At 44.5% G+C, this 20,020-nt stretch overlaps 1 protein-coding gene across 7 annotated transcripts in view; it reads right to left on the bottom strand.

Moving 5' to 3' along the window:
* numb (NUMB endocytic adaptor protein) overlaps positions 1 to 20,020 on the bottom strand; it is a 251,647-nt gene that overhangs the window by 163,416 nt on the left and 68,211 nt on the right. The window contains exon 1 of one of the 7 annotated variants that reach the window (XM_073040515.1): positions 7,897 to 7,913. The exons of the other annotated variants lie outside the window; for them this stretch is intronic. The gene's annotated coding sequence lies outside the window, so the exon portion shown is untranslated. Of the gene's footprint in view, positions 1 to 7,896; positions 7,914 to 20,020 lie in introns of those variants that run through there. 7 annotated transcript variants of the gene reach the window in all.

The following is a 20,020-nucleotide window of genomic DNA, read 5'->3' as shown; positions in this document are numbered from 1 at the left end:
CGGTTCGAAAAAAAGCATTTGCAATATGTATTTGTTTATGTTACCATATGGATTTAATTAAAAGTTAAAAAATCCTCACGTGTAATATCTTTCTGTGTAAATATCTCATATTACAACGTGGGACACCTGCGGCCGAAAATCCGGTGCGGCCTAAAATCCAGTAAAAAATTGATTTTCTTTCTAAAATTAGAGCCAGCGGCTTTTAATCAGGTGCGCTCTGTAGTCCGGAATCTACGGTAGTAAGAAAAATAATGTTGACCCTCCCCCCTCCCCTTAACCCTTATCTAAAAAAAAAGAAAAAAAAAAGAAAGAAGAAAAAGATTGCCTGGATATCGGAGGATCCCCACATGCTCCATGGAGTTCAAAATAATTTTGATATTTATTTTTACTTTCCCCAATTACTATGATTTTATCTTCAAAGGACCTGTGTATTTAATCCTATCTTTTGTAAGTATGGGAGCCAAATTTTCAAAAATATATCTATTAATTTCTTAGATTATACATAATTTTTTCAAATGGAATACAACTATGTATTTCATTATTCCAATGATCCATAGTTAAATATAAATCAGATTTCCAACTAACTGCGATAACTTTTTTGGCTACTGCCAATGCAATTTTTATAAATTTTTTCCGATACTTGTTCAATTTAAGTTTCGGTATTGTCCCTTCAATGTCTCCTAATAAAAATAATAATGGACTATGTGGGAGTTGTACTCCAATAATTTGTTCCAATAAAAGTCTTAAATTTATCCAAAATGGTTGAATTTTAAAACAAGACCAGGTAGAATGTAAAAAAGTACCAATTTCTTGACTACATCGAAAACATTGGTCAGACATATTTAAATTAAATCTATTTATTTTCTGTGGTGTTATATATAATTGATGTAAAAAATTATATTGTATTAATCTAAGTCGAACATTTATTGTATTTCTCATACTATCAGAACATAATCTTGACCAATTTTTTTCATCAATTTTAACATTCAGATCAGATTCCCATTTTTGTCTTGATTTGTGAATTCCTAACTTAATTGTTTGCTTTTGAATCAAATTATACATACAAGATATAAATTTTTTAATTTTTCATTTCTGAATTAATATTTCTACTTCACTAGGTTTTGGCATCAACATTGTTTGTCCCAGCTTTTCTCGTAAATAGGCTTTTAACTGAAAATAACAGAAAAGAGTATTATTTGATATTTTATATTTATTTTTTAATTGATCAAACAACATCAATATACCTCCTTCAAAACAATCACTTATATATTTAATCCCCTTTTGGAACCAATTATGTAAAAGTTTATTATCCATTGTAAAAGGAATAACCCTATTTTGAATTAAAGTTCTTTTTGCTAATAAAGATTTCTTTATCTCATCGTCCATATTTACCTTATTCCATAAATCAATCAAGTGTCTTAATATAGGAGATTCTTTTTTTTCCCGTATCCATTTGGATTCCCATTTATATATAAAATCCTCTGGTATATTTTCTCCTATCTTATCTAATTCTATTTTAATCCATGCCGATTTTTCTTCATCAAAAAAAGACGCAATAAATCTAAGTTGATCTGCTTTATAATAATTCTTAAAATTTGGAAGTTGTAACCCCCCCTAAATCAAATTTACATGTCAATTTTTCCAATGATATTCTTGACATCTTACCTTTCCAAAGAAATTTCCTTACATATTTATTCAGTTCTTGAAAAAACTTCTGAGGTAATTGTATTGGTAAATTTTGAAATAAATATTGCAATCTAGGAAATATATTCATTTTTACAGCATTAACTCTACCTATTAATGTTATTGGTAACATCATCCATTTATCAAGATCCTCTTTTATTTTTTTTAATAATGGCAAATAGTTTTGTTTATATAAATTTTTAACATCATTATCAACTCTAATACCTAAATATTTTATCCCATTCATTGACCATCGAAATTGAGTTGCTAATCGACATTGATTATAATGACCTTTGGTGAGGGGCAAAATTTCACTTTTATCCCAATTTACTTTATAACCTGATACTTTCCCATATTACCACTACAAAAACTTGAAGGGATCATCTATAGAGACACAAGAGCTATACAGCACAGAAACAAATCCTTTGGCCCAACTAGGCCATGCCAACCTGGTAACTAACTTTGCTATTTGCCTGCTTAACACAGTCAACTCCATGGATCTCTCCAAATATCTTTTAAGTGGTCAAAGTCAAATTTACCTCAATTTATAAAAAGGTAGATGGCACCGGTGTACATCGGTGACTGGACTACAGGAATTTGTACCAGTTTTCCTCTTAATATACTCCTGAACTACTTTTGCTGCAATCCGCAGCGTGCAAATTTCCTCTTAACAATGGACTATGAAAATACATTAATGATCTTCAGATCTCACGTTTGACAATTAAATGCAGAGCAGCTAAGTGTAGCACCTTTGAAGGTCAACGCCAAGGCCAAAAATGCAGTAGGAGAGGTGGGATTGAAACCAGGCTGAAGCACCATCTTGATAGCAAATGTACAGTCACAGCAAAATAAGATTGATGATCTCAGGGCAAGACTGCTGTATCAGAGGCATATGAGGTTGATCTCAATTGTTTGTTGCATTGAGAATTGGTTAACAGTGAACACAGCTATCTGATTAGAAAGTTTTATGATTTTCAAAATGGATCAAACCTTGAATTCTAGTAAGGAGAAAGGTGGCAGCATGTGCTTTTTAGTCATTTCTCATTGGTGTATGGACCTTGGGGTTATGTCGACCTCCTGTTCCCCTGACTTGCAAAACCTAATGATTAAATGTAGACCATTCTATTTGCATCAGGAGTTCTCATCTGTAATCCTGACCACAGATTATATACCAGCAGTGGCCAATTATAAGCAAGCACTCACAAAACTGCACAATGTTGTCTGCAGGCAAAAAACATCCCATCCGGATGCATTTCAAATTATAATTGGCGACTTTAGCCAAGTCTGTTTGAAGAAAACCCTGCCCAATTATCACCAACATGTAACCTGTTCCACCAGAGGTCCCAACACACTGGACCATTGCTACACTACAATAAATTCCTTATATCCACTTGGAGTACTTGGAGACTAATGATAAAATTAGTCAAAGTCAGCATGGTTTCTGTAAAGGAAACCTGGCCTAACATATCAGTTAGAGTTCTTCGAGGAAATAAGAAGGGTGGACAACGGAGAGGCAGAAGATGTCATTTACTTGCATTTTCCAAAGCATTTGATAAGGTGCCACATATGAGGCTGTTTAACAAGATAAAATCCTACAGCATTACAGGAAAGATACTAGCACGGATAGAGGAATGGCTGACAGCCAGGAAGCAGAGAGTGGGAATAAAAGGGGCCTTTTCTGGCTGCCTGCTGATGACTAGTGGTATTCCTTGGGGTGAATATTGGAACTGCTACATCTCACATTGTCAATGATTTGGGCAATGAAATTGATGGCTTTGTGGCAAAGTTTGCAGAGGATACGAAGATAGGTGGAGGGGTCGGTAGTGCTGAGGAGAACGCAATTGCAGCAGGACTTGGACAAATTGGAAGAATGGGCAAAAAAATAGCAGATGGAAAACAGTGTTGGGAAATGTATGATAATGCATTTTGGTAAAAGGAAAAATAATGTAGACTCTTATCTAAATGGGGAAAAGGTTCAAACATCAGAGGTGCAGAGGGACTTAGGACTCCTTGTGCAAGACTCCCAGAAGGTTAATTTACTGATTGAGCCTGTGGTAAAGAAGGCAAATGCAATGTTGGCATTTACTTCAAGGGGAATACAATATAAAAGCAAAGAGATAATGCTAAGGCTTTATAAGACACTAGTCAGGCCGCACTTGGAGTGTTCTCAACAGTTTTGGGCCCCTTATCTCAGAAAAGATGTGTTGTCATTGGAGAGAGTCCAGAGGAGGTTCAAAAGAGGGGATTCCAGGAATGAAGGGATTAACATATGAGGAGCAGCTGGCAGCTTTGAGCCTGTACTCACTGGAATTTAGAAGAATGCGGGGGGATCTCATTGAAACCTACCCAATGTTGAAAAAGGACTAGATATGGTGGATGTGGAGAGGATGTTTCCTATGGTGGGAACATCCAGAACTAGAAAGCACAGTTTCAAAATTGAGGACGAGACCTTTTAGAACAGATGTAAGGAAGAATTGTTTTAGCCAGAGAGTCGTGAATCTGTAGAATGCTCTGCAGTGGAGGCCAAGTCTGTGGGTATATTTGAGGCATAAGTGCATAGTTTCCTGAATGGTCGGGGCATCAAAGGATATGGCAAGAAGGCAGGTGTATGAGTGGGTTCTGAGATCAGCCATGATGGAATGGCAGAGCAGACTTGATGGACTGAATGGCCTAATTCTGCTCCTATGTCTTATGCTCTTATGGATCCATGGTGATGAAGTATTTTGAGAGGCTTGTGTTGAAGCATATCAACTCCTGTCTGAATGGTGACTTGGATCCGTTCCAATTCGTCTACCAAAACAACAGGTCAACAGCAGTTGCTATCTCGTTGGCTCTTCACAACCCTGGAACATCTGGAGAGCAAAGATGCATACATCAGGATGCACTTGATTGATTATAACTTGGCATTTAACGCCACAATTACTTTAAAACTAACCAGTGGGCCTCAATACCACCTTGTGCAACTGATCCTGAATTTCCTCACTTGTAGACCCCAGTCAGTTCAGATTGGCAAAAACATCTCCTCCACAATCTCTATCAAGATGGGAGCACCACAGGATGTATGTTTAGCCCCCTGCTCTACTCGCTTTACACCTATGACTGTGTGGCTAAGTACAGCCCCAGCACCATATACAAGTTGGCTGACAACACCACTGCTGTGGGCTGTACCAAAGGAGGTGATGAATCGACATACAGAAGGGAGAGTGAAAACTAGGCTGAGTGGTGAAATAACAACCTCTCATTCAATGTCAATAAGACCAAGGAAAAGATTGTAGACTTCAGGTGAGGGAAACCAGAGGTCCATGAGCCAGTAATCATAGGAGGAGCAGAGGTGGAGAGGGTCAGTAACTTTAAATTCCTGGGTGTCACTATCTCAGAGGACCTGTCCTGGACCCATCACACAAATATAATTGCAAGGAAAGGACAACAGCGCCTCTACTTTCTAAGGAGTCTGCGGAGATTCAGCATGTCATCAAAATCCTTGGAAAACTTCTATAGATGTGAGGTGGAAAATGTACTGCCTGTTATGGGAACACCAATGCCTTTGAGCAGAAAATCGTACAAAAGGTAGTGGATTCAGCCTAGTACATCATGGGCAAAACCCTCCCAAACCATTGAGCACATTTACATGAAATATTCCCACAGGAAAGCAGCATCTATCAAAGATCCTCACCACCCAGGCCATGCTCTTTTCTCGTTGCTCCCATCAGGTAGAAGGTACAGGTGCCTTAGGACTATCATCAGGTTCAAGATCAGATACTACCATTCAGCCGTCAAGCTCTTGAACAAATGGGGATAGCTACACTCATTTAAGGACTCTGTTATACTGTTATTTCATGCTTGTTATTTATTGCTATATAAATTTATTGCTATTTATTTATACCTGCATTTGCATAGTTTGTTTACAGTTACCGGTTCCTGATGTTTACAGTTACCATTCTATAGATTTGCTAAGTATGCCCACAGAAAATGAATCTTGGGGTTGAATGTGGTGTTAATAAATACTCTGATAATAAATTTTATTTTGAACTTTGATACCAATGCCTTATACAGCTGTAAAATCATGACTTAACAACTTACTCAATACTCAATATCCTGAATGAGGAAGGCAAGCACACCAAATGCTTCATCACCACACACGTGTCATCACTTTCAACCAACTACATACCTGCAACCCTTGCTACCATTTATTGGGCAATCCTTTGGTCTGTCTTACTAAAATGCAATATCTCACATTTACCTGAATCAAACCCTAAAGTTTGAATCTCTACAGTTAACAATTCCACAGTTAATCAAGTTAACCTTCAACATACAGGACACCACCAATTTTAGTATCATCTACAAATTTACTGACCATGCCATCTACATTCTCATTCAACTCGTTGATATAGACAAACGTTATTGGACCCAGTGCCAAACCCAACAGCATGACACTGGTCAACACACACAAAATGCTGGAGGAACTCAGCAGCCCAGGCAGCATTTGTAGAAAAGTGTAAAGCTGACATTCCAGGCCAAGAACCTTCAGCCCAAAAACATCGACTTTACTCTTTTCAAGAGATGCTGCCTAGTTTGCTGAGATCCTCCAGCATTTTGTGTGTATTACTTGGATTTCCAACAGCTGCAGGTTTTCTCTTGTTTCAGCATGACACTGGTCACAGGACTTCATTCTGAAAATCAAGCATCTACCACCACCCTCTTGTCTCCTATCATTGAGCCAATTTTGTATCCAATTGCCTATCTTGTCCTGAATTCCATGTGATCTAACCTTCCAGACCATCCTATTATGTGGTAACTTGTCAAAGGCCGTGCTGAAGTCCACATAGACCACGTTTATCAGGCTGCCCACATCAGCATTTTTGGTAACCTCTTCAAAAACCTCAAACTTTAAAAAACTGAAATACAATAATTTAACACTTTGTTTCATTTGTTATCTTCCAATCCAAACTTTACTTGCAGTATTTTTGATCTAAAGCAGCACATTTTCTTCACAACTCATTTAATCTTTCTCTGTTTTAAAAAGTGTCAAATGCCTGACAATCTTGAATTTATTTGCATTATGTATTAAATGGAACAAAATTAATTCTAATTAAACACTTCTTATATTACAATGTATTAAATATTGAAATATTTTAAAGCTGTAAGAAACAGAAATGCAAACTGCTCACTCCTTATGGCACAGATGTTATTTCTTTATTCTGAAAGATCTTTGGCAAGAAGTTTCTTCCCACTCCCCTGACTACTGCAAAACTGATTGCTTCAGTACTGGTCATACATAGACTGAAAAGCCTATACATAGCCTCAGTTTCTGAGGCTGCTGAGAAGTCAAGAATGAAAAGGGATGGAACTGTGACCAAAACTGTTTGATAAACTCATTTGTGGAATTCCAAAACAGAGTTAAAAGAAATGTACATAAATCAATACAGCATAGGAACAAGGTCTTCAGCTCAGACTGTGTCAAAATAATTGAACCAATAATTAAATACCAAACTACACTAATCCATTCTGCCTGCACAATTTCTGCAGAAATCTTCTGATGGCTCAGCAATAGTTGGGTGTATAAAGGGAGGACAGGAGGATGAAAACAGCACCCTGGTGGAAGACTTTGTCAAATGGTACAAGCTGAATCATCTACAGCTCAACTTCAGTAAGATAAAAGAGATGGTGATGGACTTTAGAAAGACGAAGCCTGACCTGCTCCCTGTTAGTATTGACGGTCAGGATGTGGGTGTGGTGAGGACTTACAAGTACCTGGGGGTGCACCTGGATGGCAGACTTGAGTGGAAGACCAACAAAGATGCTGTGTACAAGAAGAGCTAGTCACCTCTACTTCTTGAGGGGACTGAGGTCTTTGGCATATGCAGGCCTCTCCTTCACACATGCTATCAGTCTGTTGTCTCTAGTACAATCTTTTATGTGGTGGTGTGCTGGGGAAATGGCATCGACTCAGGTAATGCTACTACTACGACGTCGACTCAGGCCTAGGGGGTGGGTGTCGGACACGGTGACGGAATCTCCACTCCTCCCTCTCCCTCATCAGTGTGTTCAGTTCATCTACACTAGCGGCACCACTATCTTCTAGAAGTGTGTTGACCATAGTCTTGGGAGGGCGCCCAGGGTCATCCTCCCATGCTTGGGCTCCCATACGATGACTAGGCCTGCAGGTAGCTCAGGGTGGCATAGACAGTGCCCCGCTAGTTGCAGTCTTCTCACCTCAATTTCAGTAATGAGCATCGGTACGTCATCATAAAACTCGACGTTCGTCATGTGCTGTTGCCAACTCACGTCAAGAGCCATCCGGAGCATTCGGGTGATGCAAACAGGCTCAATAAACTGATCAGAAAGGCTGGTTCTTTTATAGGAGTCAAACTGGACACACTGGAGGCTGTGGTAGAACAAAGATGGAAAATCTTGGCAAATCTGGGCAATGTTTCTGCCTCATCCTCTGTGTGCCGCCTTGGCTGAACAGAAGAGCACTTTTAGTAATCGACTAAGACAACTGCGCTGCTCCAAAAAGCACTATATGAGGTCATTCTTACCCTCAGCCAAAAGGTTCTATAACGAGACAACCTATAGCTAGGTGGTAACTTCTTTTTATTCATTCTACTGCCCTTCTAATATTTGTACATTTGTGAACTTGTAATGCTACTGTGGCACTGTAATTTCTTTTGGGATCAATAAAGTATTTATCTATATTCCTCCATTCTCTGCACATTCATGTGACTATGCAAGAGCTTCTAAAATGCTTCTATTGCATTTGCATCCACTACCATTCTGGCAGTACATTCAATGCACCCATGACTAATTGTATATAAAACAAATACTTGCACTACACACCTCCTTTGAATTTACCACCTTTCATCTTAATTTCATGGCCTGTAGTATTAGACATTTAGACCCTTGGAAAAAGATTCAGGCTGTCTACTCTATTTATGCTTCTCATAATCTTAAACCTTGATCAGGTTTTCCCCTCAGCCTCTGCTCTCCAGCAAAAGCAACCCAAGTTTGGCTAACCACTCCTTATAGTATATACCCCTCTAATCCATGATTTAGAGTCCTTGATGCCTTGAAACATGCAGATGTGAGACATTACAGAATGTGAAATGATGAGATCACTTTTTTTCCTTGAAAATGAGTGAGAGTGGTTCAGTTGACAATGTAAAATTAGTTTAAAAAAATAATTAGTTTTAAAATTGTAGTTGACTGGAACGTGTAGATTAGAAAAGAAGTCTGAGTATTCTTGATTATTGAGTAGTGAATAAGCTCCTCAGACTGGAACTTTGACTGGTGCCAAGGATCTCTGAGATTCTCCAAATCAGTCACATGTGACAACATCTGCAAATGCACACAGCCATTGTTTAAGTATTTCACTTTTGGACATCATCAACATGCCATGGGTCATCTGTCAGCCTTATGGAAGCAGAACATTGATAAATGAGAGAGGAAAGTCATAAGCAGGTAAGCAGGATGGGAAAATGGACCACCAGCTACAATAGAGGCCCAAAAGTTGAAGTCCATGGGTGAGTGTGTCCAGAGGTCAGTATTCTGCAAGCCAGAGCCAGGGACTGGAGGTTTGAGGCCCAACGTCTGAGAGTCCAGGGATAAAGGCTGGTGGTCAGAGGCCTGTGTGTGTGAGAGTGGGTGAAAGAGTGGGAAAGGGGTTGAATTTACTGTTGTTTTGTTATAGTTCAAAGTATGTATACATTATACAATCTTGAGATAGGTCTCCTTACAGGCAGCTACAAAACAAAGAAACCCAAAAGAACCCATTAATAAAGACAAACACCCAATGTGCAGAGTGAAAAAAACAAGCAAATATCATTCAGAACTGAAGTCAACAAAAGAGAGCCCTACCAGACCATCAGTTCAGCGCAGAGCTGAATAAACATCTTTGAGCAGTGAGCTGAACCGGTCTGTTCCTTGCCTTGGGCTCTGACACCTTGACCTTTTCAATCTGGCCCATCGCTTAAATCGTCATCCACGCATTCACTTGCTCTGATATGCTCTGGGGCCTGGACCCAGTCACCTCGATTCAGCCTGTAGCTGACCTTTCCGATTTAATTAACCAAACCTATGAACTTTACTCCTTCCAGTGATGGCCCCAGTGCCTCACCTCGGTGCTGTTGCTGCATCAAATTACCTCCAAGTCCAAAGGCTCTGGTTTGCAGTGATCATTTATTAGAAAAAAATGTGATTAACATTGAGTTGTATTTAGTTGTTTTCTTTGTTTCATTGGTCACCAGTATGTAGTTACTGAGCTTCACCAGTGCTATCTTAAAACTTAGCGTGCTACGATGTTGAGTAGAACAACAAAATCAACTATCTGTTGCCACCTGAATATGTGGTGAGATTTTGTGGACTGCCCCTAGCACATAGTAGGGCTGTGTTGGTTATTAATGCAAACAATACATTTCATTATATGTTTCGATGCATATGTGATAATTAAATTTGAACCTGAATCCTTGCAGCATCTACCTGCTCTGCATCCTCTCCAAAGCCTCGACATCCTTCCTATAATGGAGTGACCAGAACTGAATGCAATACTCCAGAGTTTATTAAACTCCTGAGTTTAATAAAGCTGCAACATAACTTCCCTTGAACTCAACGCCTCAAATAATAAAGACAGACATGCCAAACACCACCTATACTATCTTATCAATCTGTTTATCTGCTATCAGGGAGCTATGGACGCGGAACCCAAGATCCCTCTGTACATCAATGTTGTTTAGGGTCCTGCCATGAACTGTGTATCACCTCCCAAGGTACAACACTTTGATTTTCATATGGCCAGATGAAATGCCGTCATTTCTCTTCCCATATCTGTAATGGCGCAATATTCTGCTGCATCTTTTGGCAATCTTTGTATTGTCTGTGAATCCACATTTTCATCCACGTCACTAATATATACATGGCATTAACTACTCCAAGTGCGGCTTGATCTTCACCTAAGTCACAATAACAGACATCCCACCCTGCAAAAACTCATTTCAGGGAGTGTATCCAGAGATACCAGCCACGTGACAAGAGGCACTGCCACCTGGCTGGTCGGAGGACACACCATATGCCAATCAACATTTGGTCCCTCCCAACTAATCAATGCACACCTAAATTATTGGTCACCTTAATTGGATTATCTCGCCCAGCCCCATGCTATAAAAGGTGAGACATGTGCCTGGCTCGGTCTCTCTTACAGACCACCTCATTGAAGGTAAGTGCTTTGATTTATGTTTGGGAAGGTTTATCGTTGGTCCTGGTAAGGGAGCCGCAGCTATCCAAGGTCAAGGGGGATAGCTGTCGTAGTGCTTTTCCCTTGTTCTTTGTATGTGTAACTGTACCCTGTCCCCACACCTCTTTCTGTGTATTGTACAGCCGACCCGACCTTCCCCACACGTGTTAACCCTAAACATTTTTTGTTGTTAGAATATTGTAGTTGCTTGTGTTGACCAGACTTCCCCTTGTAAATAAATTCCTTATTATTAAAACTGTGTGTGTCCAGGCCTCTACTGTTGAGACTCAAAGAACCAGTTATTTTCCATCACAACATTTAGCGCTGCGGAGCAGGGTCTCATAGGTTTTGGCTGGACACAAGCACAGGCGATAATGTTCTGGAATGAGGGGAAAAAAGCCAGTGCAGGCACCCAGGATAAGATCCCCGGGTGGGCTGATGAAAGGGAGGGATTTGAGAGTCTGGCCAGCATGCTGGCAGACCACAGAAAACCAGTGGATTGGTCTGAGCAGTTACAGCCACGTGGAGAGAAGCTGGGCCATCATGTGGTCTCCCTCCTGAAGGAATCAGGGTTTCCCAAAGCCAAGGGGAGTCAAAGGGGTGCCTTCTGGTTGTTTGCATCCCTGCTGAGACGCCAGGTTAGCATTACTGATCACCTGCAGCACTTGTGTGGTCAGAAGGACAGGGAAATTGAAGACCTCAGTCAGCGTTGTTGCACGCTGAAGGACGCAGCACAGGCTGCCCAGGCCCGAGCCAATGACCTTGAAGTTAAGGGAACTGAACTTGCCTGTCACCTCATAAAACTTCAGCAGGTCAGGGTAGCCTGTCGGTCTGGCTGGTAGCCGGAGCCATTAAAGATTCGAGCCTTAGTCCAGTGCGGCGACAAGCTGGACGCATGGCTGGGGGATGGGGACATCTGGCTTGATAGTGGCGACGAGGGGGTGCCCGAGGAGCCAAGGTCCCACAACCACCCTTCCCCCTTCTCACCCAAGCTCCAACATGCCCGACCCATCACCACGCGGTCCCAGGTTCACTGCAGGGAGGAAGGGAACGAGGGGGAGACGCTTGGACTTTCCCCTAGTCACTCCGAGACCACGGAGACCTAGGACTTCTCCCCCAAGGAGCTGACCCAGTTGGCAGATCGGTACCGCCAACGACCAGGCGAGCACCTGGCCGCCTGGCTGCTCCGGCTGTGGGACGAGAGGGGCCCCAACCTCAGCCTCTCCCATCAGGAGGCAAGTGCCCTGGGAAGCCTCTCTGACCAGCAGAGCATAAACAATGCGCTGCAGGCGCCACAAGCAGAAATCTGCGACGGCACAACCCTGTGGTGACCGCGGTACGAGCTCGCCATCCCACCCTTCTGGAGTGGGATCTACGCGGGCGCCCGCAATGGGGTACCGTCAGTGAGGGCACCCAGGTTATCAGGGAATGGGCACTGGTCAACTGCATCTATCAAGGTGCCTGTGACCGTAACTTCCTTGAAAACACACGAGTGACCGGTGCCCTAGCAGGATACCTGGTCACTACCGCGCGCCCCGATCTGAAAATCTGTAATCCTGCCCCTCATGGCACCAGCCAGCGGTAGGACCGTACGGGATGCCATCACCCTCCTGGAGAGATTAGAATATATGCAGAGGGGGGCACCTATGCAGGTCCGCAAGACCGAGACAAGGGCCCTAGACACTATCCCTCTCACATATACACGCAGGCAGCTGTACACGGACCTGCTGCATGCAGGGGTGGATCATAACAATATAGATGGCATCCCCACCTCCAACCTATATGCCCTGTGGAAGGAGCATTGCAAGGGGAAGACTAGTTACAAAAAGACTGCCAGACCCGATGCAGGGGGCGCCACAGCCCCCAGACCGCCAGGCCAGATCATGCCCACACCGAGCCACTCTCCACGCCTCCCTTACCTGAAACTGTCTCGAAGGCCCTCAAAGCAGAACTCAGACAGCTCGTCAGGCAGGAAATGTCCCACCTCCACCAGCAAAGTGCCTCACCCCCGGCGTGGCAGCCCTCTTCCCCCCCTCTCATAGCATGAAGGCCAGGGCCCCCGGCGCATTTGCTCTTTCGCCCTTTCCCGCCCGGGGGACCTGAGGCCACATATACCCGTCACAGTACATTGGGGAAAGGGAAACACTCACAGGTGGATGGCACTTGTCAACACAGGCGCCCAGCACACAATTATCCCAGGCAATCCTGCCTTATGGAGGGGTACGGACATGCAGATAGAGGGATTGGGGGGCTCCCTTTTACCCACCAGGGAGGTCACACTTCGCCTAGCCATAGGCAACCATTCCCCCAGACGTGTACAAGTCCTTATTGCCTCCTCCGTGGAATGTATCCTCGGAATCAATGTTTTAAAGGGACAATCACTTGAAACAAACAGGGGCAAGTTCACCTTCGGCATCACGCAAGCCACTATCGTCGTCGGGGTGGCTAAGTGGGAGCCAATTGTTATTCCCCCTCCCTCCAAGATCAACTGTAACAGTCAGTACAGAGTGCCGGGGGGGGGGGGCGCCAAGAAATTGCAGACTCCATTCAAGCCCTGTTACGGGAGGGAATTATTAGAACTGCTACCTCGCCTTTCAATAGCCCCATTTGGCCCGTCCGAAAGAAGAACGGCTCCTGGTGGATGACCATTGATTATAGGCAATTGAACAAGGCTGCACCCCCCCCTCGCCGCCGCTGTACCTGACATTGTCACCCTTATTGAAGGCATTGCAGGTTGTCCCCATAAACCCTGGTACGCTGTTGTCGATTTAGCGAATGCATTTTTCGATTCCCCTGCACTCAGATAGCCAAGACCAGTTTGCCTTTACTTGGGATAGCCAACAATACACATTCTGTCGCCTACCCCAAGGCTACATTCACAGCCCCACTCTCTGCCATGGCCTTGTCTCCCGCGATTTACACAACATCCAATTCCCGACGGAGATTTCAATTGCACATTATATAGATGATATTCTTCTCCAAGGTCCTTCTGAGACCATTGTGTCAAAGGCCCTTCACATGCTAATCGAATCCCTCAGGGGACGGGGCTGGGCCATTAATATAGAAAAGATACAGGGCCCCAGCCAAGGTGTCATTTTCCTCGGAGTACAATGGAACTCCGGGGACAGAAGCATACCCGATGCCGCTAAAAATAAAACTTTAAATTTTGCCTTCCCCTCGAATAAAACTGACACACAGAGATTCGTGGGGCTCCTGGGCTATTGGCAGCAGCATAAACCCCACTTGACCAAGCTTCTCCGGCCACTATAGGATCTCCAGGAAAAAATCCACACTTCTTTAGGGGCCAGCGGAACAGGCTGCCTTTGATACAGCGAAACTAGCGGTGGAACAAGCCATGCCACTTTCTTCCCGCCAGGCGGGTCTGCCTTTTGAGTTACAGGTCTCAGCGAGTGAGACGGTCACCGAGTGGAGACTCTGGCAGAAGACCCCAGGGCGTAGAGTCCCCCTCGGTTTCTGGACTAAGTCCCTACCTATAGCGGCAGTGCGCTACAGCCCCTTCGAGCGCCAGCTACTAGCCTGCTACCTGGCGCTCCTCGCCACAGAACACCAAACAGGGACCGACCCTGTCGTCCTTCGCCCCCATCTCCCCATAATGTGATGGGTTAAGTCCCCCGATTCTACCCACAAGGAGGGCCGTGCCCAGAGGTCCTCCATTGTCAAGTGGAAGTGGTACATTGAGGACCAGGCTGAGCCCGGTCCTGAAGGGGTCAGCCACCTCCATGAACAAGTCATAGCTTTCCCCCAGTCCCAGGACCCTGCCCCGGACATCCCCGAGGTACAACCCTCCCCAGCATGTTGGGGTCAACCCTTCGATTCCCTCAACCCCGACAGCAAACTGCACGCCTGGTTCACAGATGGCTCCAGCCGCTGGAAAGGGGGTAAACAATTTTGGAAAGCGGCAGCACTTTATCCCACCACGGGTAAAATTTTAACCACCGAGGGGGAGGTGGGTTCCAGTCAACTTGCCGAGCTGGCAGCAGTGGCCCTCGCCCTCCAAAACACTACCGGACCAGTCCACATCTATACTAACTCCTGGGCAGTAGCTAACGGCATTGCGGTGTGGATGGCCCAGTGGCAAGACATGGGGTGGGAAATACACGGACGTCCCCTCTGGGGACAGCAGCACTGGCGTTTCATTTGGGACCAGGCTACCCACAGAAAAATTTCTGTCCACCATATGGATGCCCACACCTGAAAAGATAATGAAGAGGCAATGTTTAACGCCGCTGTGGACCAGGCTGCCCAAATATCATCTGCCACCACTTCCACCCGACACAGACCCCAGTACACTAGCTGCGTGGGCACACCGCAAAGATGGCACACGGCGCTGGGCTGAACAATTCAGTGTCGCCTTGACACTCGATCAATGTAAAACCTCTGTAGATAACTGCCCCATCTGCCAGCAAGTCAAGCCGCGGGACTGGCCGATAGGGCCACCGGGCCACATTCGTCGCGGCACGGGAGCGGGTTAGGTATGGCAAATTGACTATATTGGACTGCTCCCGCGACAGAATAAGAAGCAGTATGTCCTCACGATGGTGGACACATACTCGGGTGTCCTGGTGGCGGTGCCCTTTGAGAGGGCCAACCAGAACGGCACCATCAGAGGATTACAGCACCTCTCCTCTATCTATGGTGTCCCATGGGAGGTACAATCCGATCAGGGCTCACACTTTGCTGGGACCAAAGCCCAGACCTGGGCGGCTGAGGCGGGGATCTCGTGGCTGTTCCATATACCCTACCACCCCCAGGCATTGGGGTTAATTGAAAGAATGAACGGCCTGCTCAAGGAAAAAATTCACACTCTGACACCCTCTCGCAAGCTGCAGGGGTGGCTAAGTGTCCTTCAGCAGGCCGTTGACCAGTTAAACACACGGCCCACTAGCCAAGGGGGATCCCCACTGGCCCGCCACCCGGCACAGTTCCTATCTCCCGACTGGGAAACCACTGAACCCCCAGAGAGCGAGGACTCGGGCAGAGTATAGATCAGACAGCCACAAAGCCTCCCCAGAAAGGGAGAAATTGTTGCGCGCAGTCGAGGGGACACCCTCTGGGTTGCCATTCCAGGTAAATCTGATTTGTCCTGTATACATACCTGGCATTTAACCAGATGGGAATGAGTTTCCTCCTACACCTACCCCCACCCCGCCCCCCCCACCCACGTCTCCCTCTACAGGACAATGGTGCGACTCTGGTCATCCCTCTTGGTCGCTGCGATGATCAGCTCCGTGACAGCTGCTAACACCTTCCCCAGAATCGCTTACGAGTTTGCCAGCAACACCAACAGATCGGACTGCTGGATCTGCTTGTGGGCCCCAGCATACGCTGATGATGCGCTGCCACTCACGCCGATCCCGCTGGATGACATTGAGATGAACTGTTTACACAGACTGTTTGCTCCTGCTGGTTTTGGTATATCTGTTTGGGGGGGGGGGGCCCTGCTGGCAGTCCCCCACCACTCTCCTCCCCACTACACAACATCTCTTCCCTTGACCCCCGATGGGGTGGGTGCTTCAGGAACTGGTATTTCCCTCCCTACAATTTGACCTCCACCCGAGTCCCCACCCTCAGTTATTCAACAGCAACTGTGAGCAAAACTGGTACCCGGGTGCCCCAGTGACCACTGCCGACAATGCTGCTCAGCTTGGAGCTCCCTGGACCCTGCAGTGGATCTGCGGCCACCGTGATCCAGATGACCAGTGTGCTCGAGACTCTGGCCAATGAGACGGCAGTGGCACTGCAACACACGGAGGATGCCCTCACCCGGATGGCAGCAGAACTGACAGCTGTCAGGATGGTTGCCCTGCAGAACCGAATGGCACTGGACTACCTACTCACTGCTGATGGTGGAACATGTGCAGTGGTTGGTAAGGAATGCTGCACCTTTATCCCTGATGAGTCCAGCAACATCATTCACTTGGCTGCTCACATTTGAGACTTGGTGGCTAAAATTCAAAAATCAAGGGACCAGCTCCTCCAGCACAACACCTCATGGGGCAATTGGTGGCCATTTGGGTCCCTGGAGGGGTGATGGGCAACTGTCATTCACTGGTCCATCGTACTCATTCTTGTAATCATAGCCATTTTATACTATGTTGTGCATGACAGCTGATTAAGAGTGTCTCTGCAATTACTTAGCTGCTTAAAAATGGTTATTTCTGATATATGCGATATTGTTTCACCCTCTTATATGTGTTGGCTATGTGGTGCGCCTTCCGAGGGGTGGAGTGTATCCAGAGATACCAGCCACGTGACAGACGCACTGCCACCTGGCTGGTTGGAGGACACACCATATGCCAATCAACATTTGGTCCCTCCCAACCAATCAATGCACACCTAAATTATTGGTCACCTTAATTGGATTATCTTGCCCAGCCCCATGCTATAAAAGGTGAGACATGTGCCTGGCTCGGTCTCTCTTACAGACCACCTCATTGAAGGTAAGTGCTTTGATTTATGTTTGGGAAGGTTTATCGTTGGTCCTGGTAAGGGAGCCGCAGCTATCCAAGATCAAAGGGGACAGCTGTTGTAGTGCTTTTCCCTTGTTCTTTGTATGTGTAACTGTACCCTGTCCCCACACCTCTTTCTGTGTATTGTACAGCCGACCCGACCTTCCCCACACGTGTTAACCCTAAACGTTTTTTTTGTTAGAATATCGTAGTTGCTTGTGTTGACCCGACTTCCCCTTGTAAATAAATTCCTTATTATTAAAACTGTGTGTGTCCAGGCCTCTACTGTTGAGACTCAAAGAACCAGTTATTTTCCATCACAATAGGGAGGTAGCACCAGAAACCCCCGGCCCTCATAACCCCATACCCCACCCCCGTCGAACTCCAAGGGTGTATGTATACAGGACATTTTATTATGAAAGAACACAACAATTTATTTGATCACATATTGAAACTATTTACATATATATATGTAAATGTAAAAGAAATATACTATTTCTTTTGCAAACTTCCTTTGTACTGTGATGTGGCTTGCTTGGCAGATTTGAGCATTTTGCCATTAGTCTCAACCTCATAGCAGTCTGTGTCAATGAATTTGTTAATTTTGCAAGACACTAGATTTACAAGATTCACAATTATATATTATCATGGAGTCACTGTTTTATTCTATTACGACTTCAAGCAAGTCTACAGGGAGTTTGGCCTCATCACATAGGACATCAATAGAGTAGCTCCTTAGCAGCTAGCCAGCTAGTTTAAATAACATTAGCTATGCTAATGAATGAATGACACCTGTTAAACTCACCTCAACATGTCTTTTACAGTCATTTTAACCCACCATGGGCAATAGAAAAGTCACTGTTGCAATCAGTGCAGCAAGCAACACTGTCATTATTTTTGACCCCTATTAGGCAGGGATACACTTTAGAGTAGTCTGGGGTAAAGTACTTTCTGTATTTTCTTTTTTTGGAACACTCTGCAGGACACTAAACTGAACTGATGGACAATGAAAGACAGAGAGGTTGACTGTAAAGCCCTCCCACCAAGAAAACTGATAGGTCTACTTAGCACAAAGGGAGGCCAATCAGAATGTTCTCTCTCTCTACCCCTCCCTCCAAAAAAAAAATCGATTTCCAGGATATTGTATATAATTTGTGGGCGTCAGGGAGCCGCTATCAATATGCGGGAGACTCCTGAAACTTCAGGGAGAGGTGGGATGTCTGCAATAACACACAAACACAGTCTGCTCAAACTAATCACACAAACAATTGTACTTTGTGTCTGTATTGAGCACATTGTTTAATCATTCATGGTCCAGGCTGGGAAAAGTATGTGAACCCTTGTTTTTAATAACTGGTAGAATCTCCACCAAACATTTTCTGTAGCTGCTGATCAGACTTGTACAATGACTAGGAAGAATTTTAGACTAATCCTCCATACAAAACTGTTTCAGTTCACCCGTATTGATTCCTGTGAACACCACTAATTTCAGACCCCTAGCCAGAACAAGTCCCATCGACTGTGACCATGTCTTCCATAGGCAAGCCAATTTTGAATCAAAATGACCAAGTCAGCATGGACTTACAAATGTAGGTACAGGAAGAAAGCAACTACATAAGTTGCAACAGCAGGCAGCATCTAATATGACAGAGAATGATAAACTACAACATGTAACAGGAAAGAATGTCAGAGAGTGAGGTAGCTAAAGGAAATAAGTTTGAAGCAACTAGATATTTTGCACGAGATGAGCTTCAAACCACAAGTGAATACTGAGCTGACAAAAGGGCAAAAGCAGGTCAGGTCAAGGGAAACTTCTGAGGAATTCCCATTCAATGGACCAGGATGGGAACTGAAGTGACTGGTGCAGCTAAACATCTATATACTACTAAAACTTTCATGCTGTCTGTCTGTTTCTCTGTTTGTGACCTCCAACTACTGCAAACAGTGCATTACAGTGGCACTTTTTTTTTTGGCTAAATCAACTTAAAATGTGCTAACTTACAGAATGCAGGTAAACCTCAGAAGCAACACCAAGGGCAGGGTGATTGTTAATCGCGACCGGAATATAGGTGATAAGTCAAATATAAGTCACTTATAAGTGGCTAATACACTCAATTTCATTTCTAAAAGGACTTATCTAACGAATTTAATATTAAGCACACAGTGCATAGTTTCCTCGCATTAATATAGTGATAAGTCAATTATAACTCACTTACAAGTCAATAGCATCATAACACTTTAAGTAACTTCTGGATATTAAACACACAGTGCATATTTTCCTCGAATGAACATATAAAATCATTGCAACACATCAATATCACTGAATCAGTGGGAGCCCTGGGCTTGTTTCCCTGCAACAAGACGGTCCCGGGGTGTTGGGAGACAGTGATACTCGAAGCGGGTTCCTTATGTCCAGTCTATTCCGCAATTTAGTTTACGTGGCTCTCAGCACTTGCTTCTATCCCACTTGCTCACCGTTTTTCCGCTCAAAAAACTCAACGGGTTTATGCAGGGTGCTTGGACTCAAGGTACCGAAGCAATTTTGAGGGCTTCATTCCCTCATTAGACAGCCTCCACGCCCGAACTCCAGCTTCCCACCCACCTGCAGCCAGACGCCTTGGCCAGGTGCGGCTGGTCGTGG

Source organism: Hemitrygon akajei, chromosome 3 (genome assembly GCF_048418815.1).
Source record: "Hemitrygon akajei chromosome 3, sHemAka1.3, whole genome shotgun sequence".
NCBI classification, from domain to species: Eukaryota; Metazoa; Chordata; class Chondrichthyes; order Myliobatiformes; family Dasyatidae; genus Hemitrygon; species Hemitrygon akajei.
This window is presented reverse-complemented; position numbering and strand designations above follow the sequence as displayed.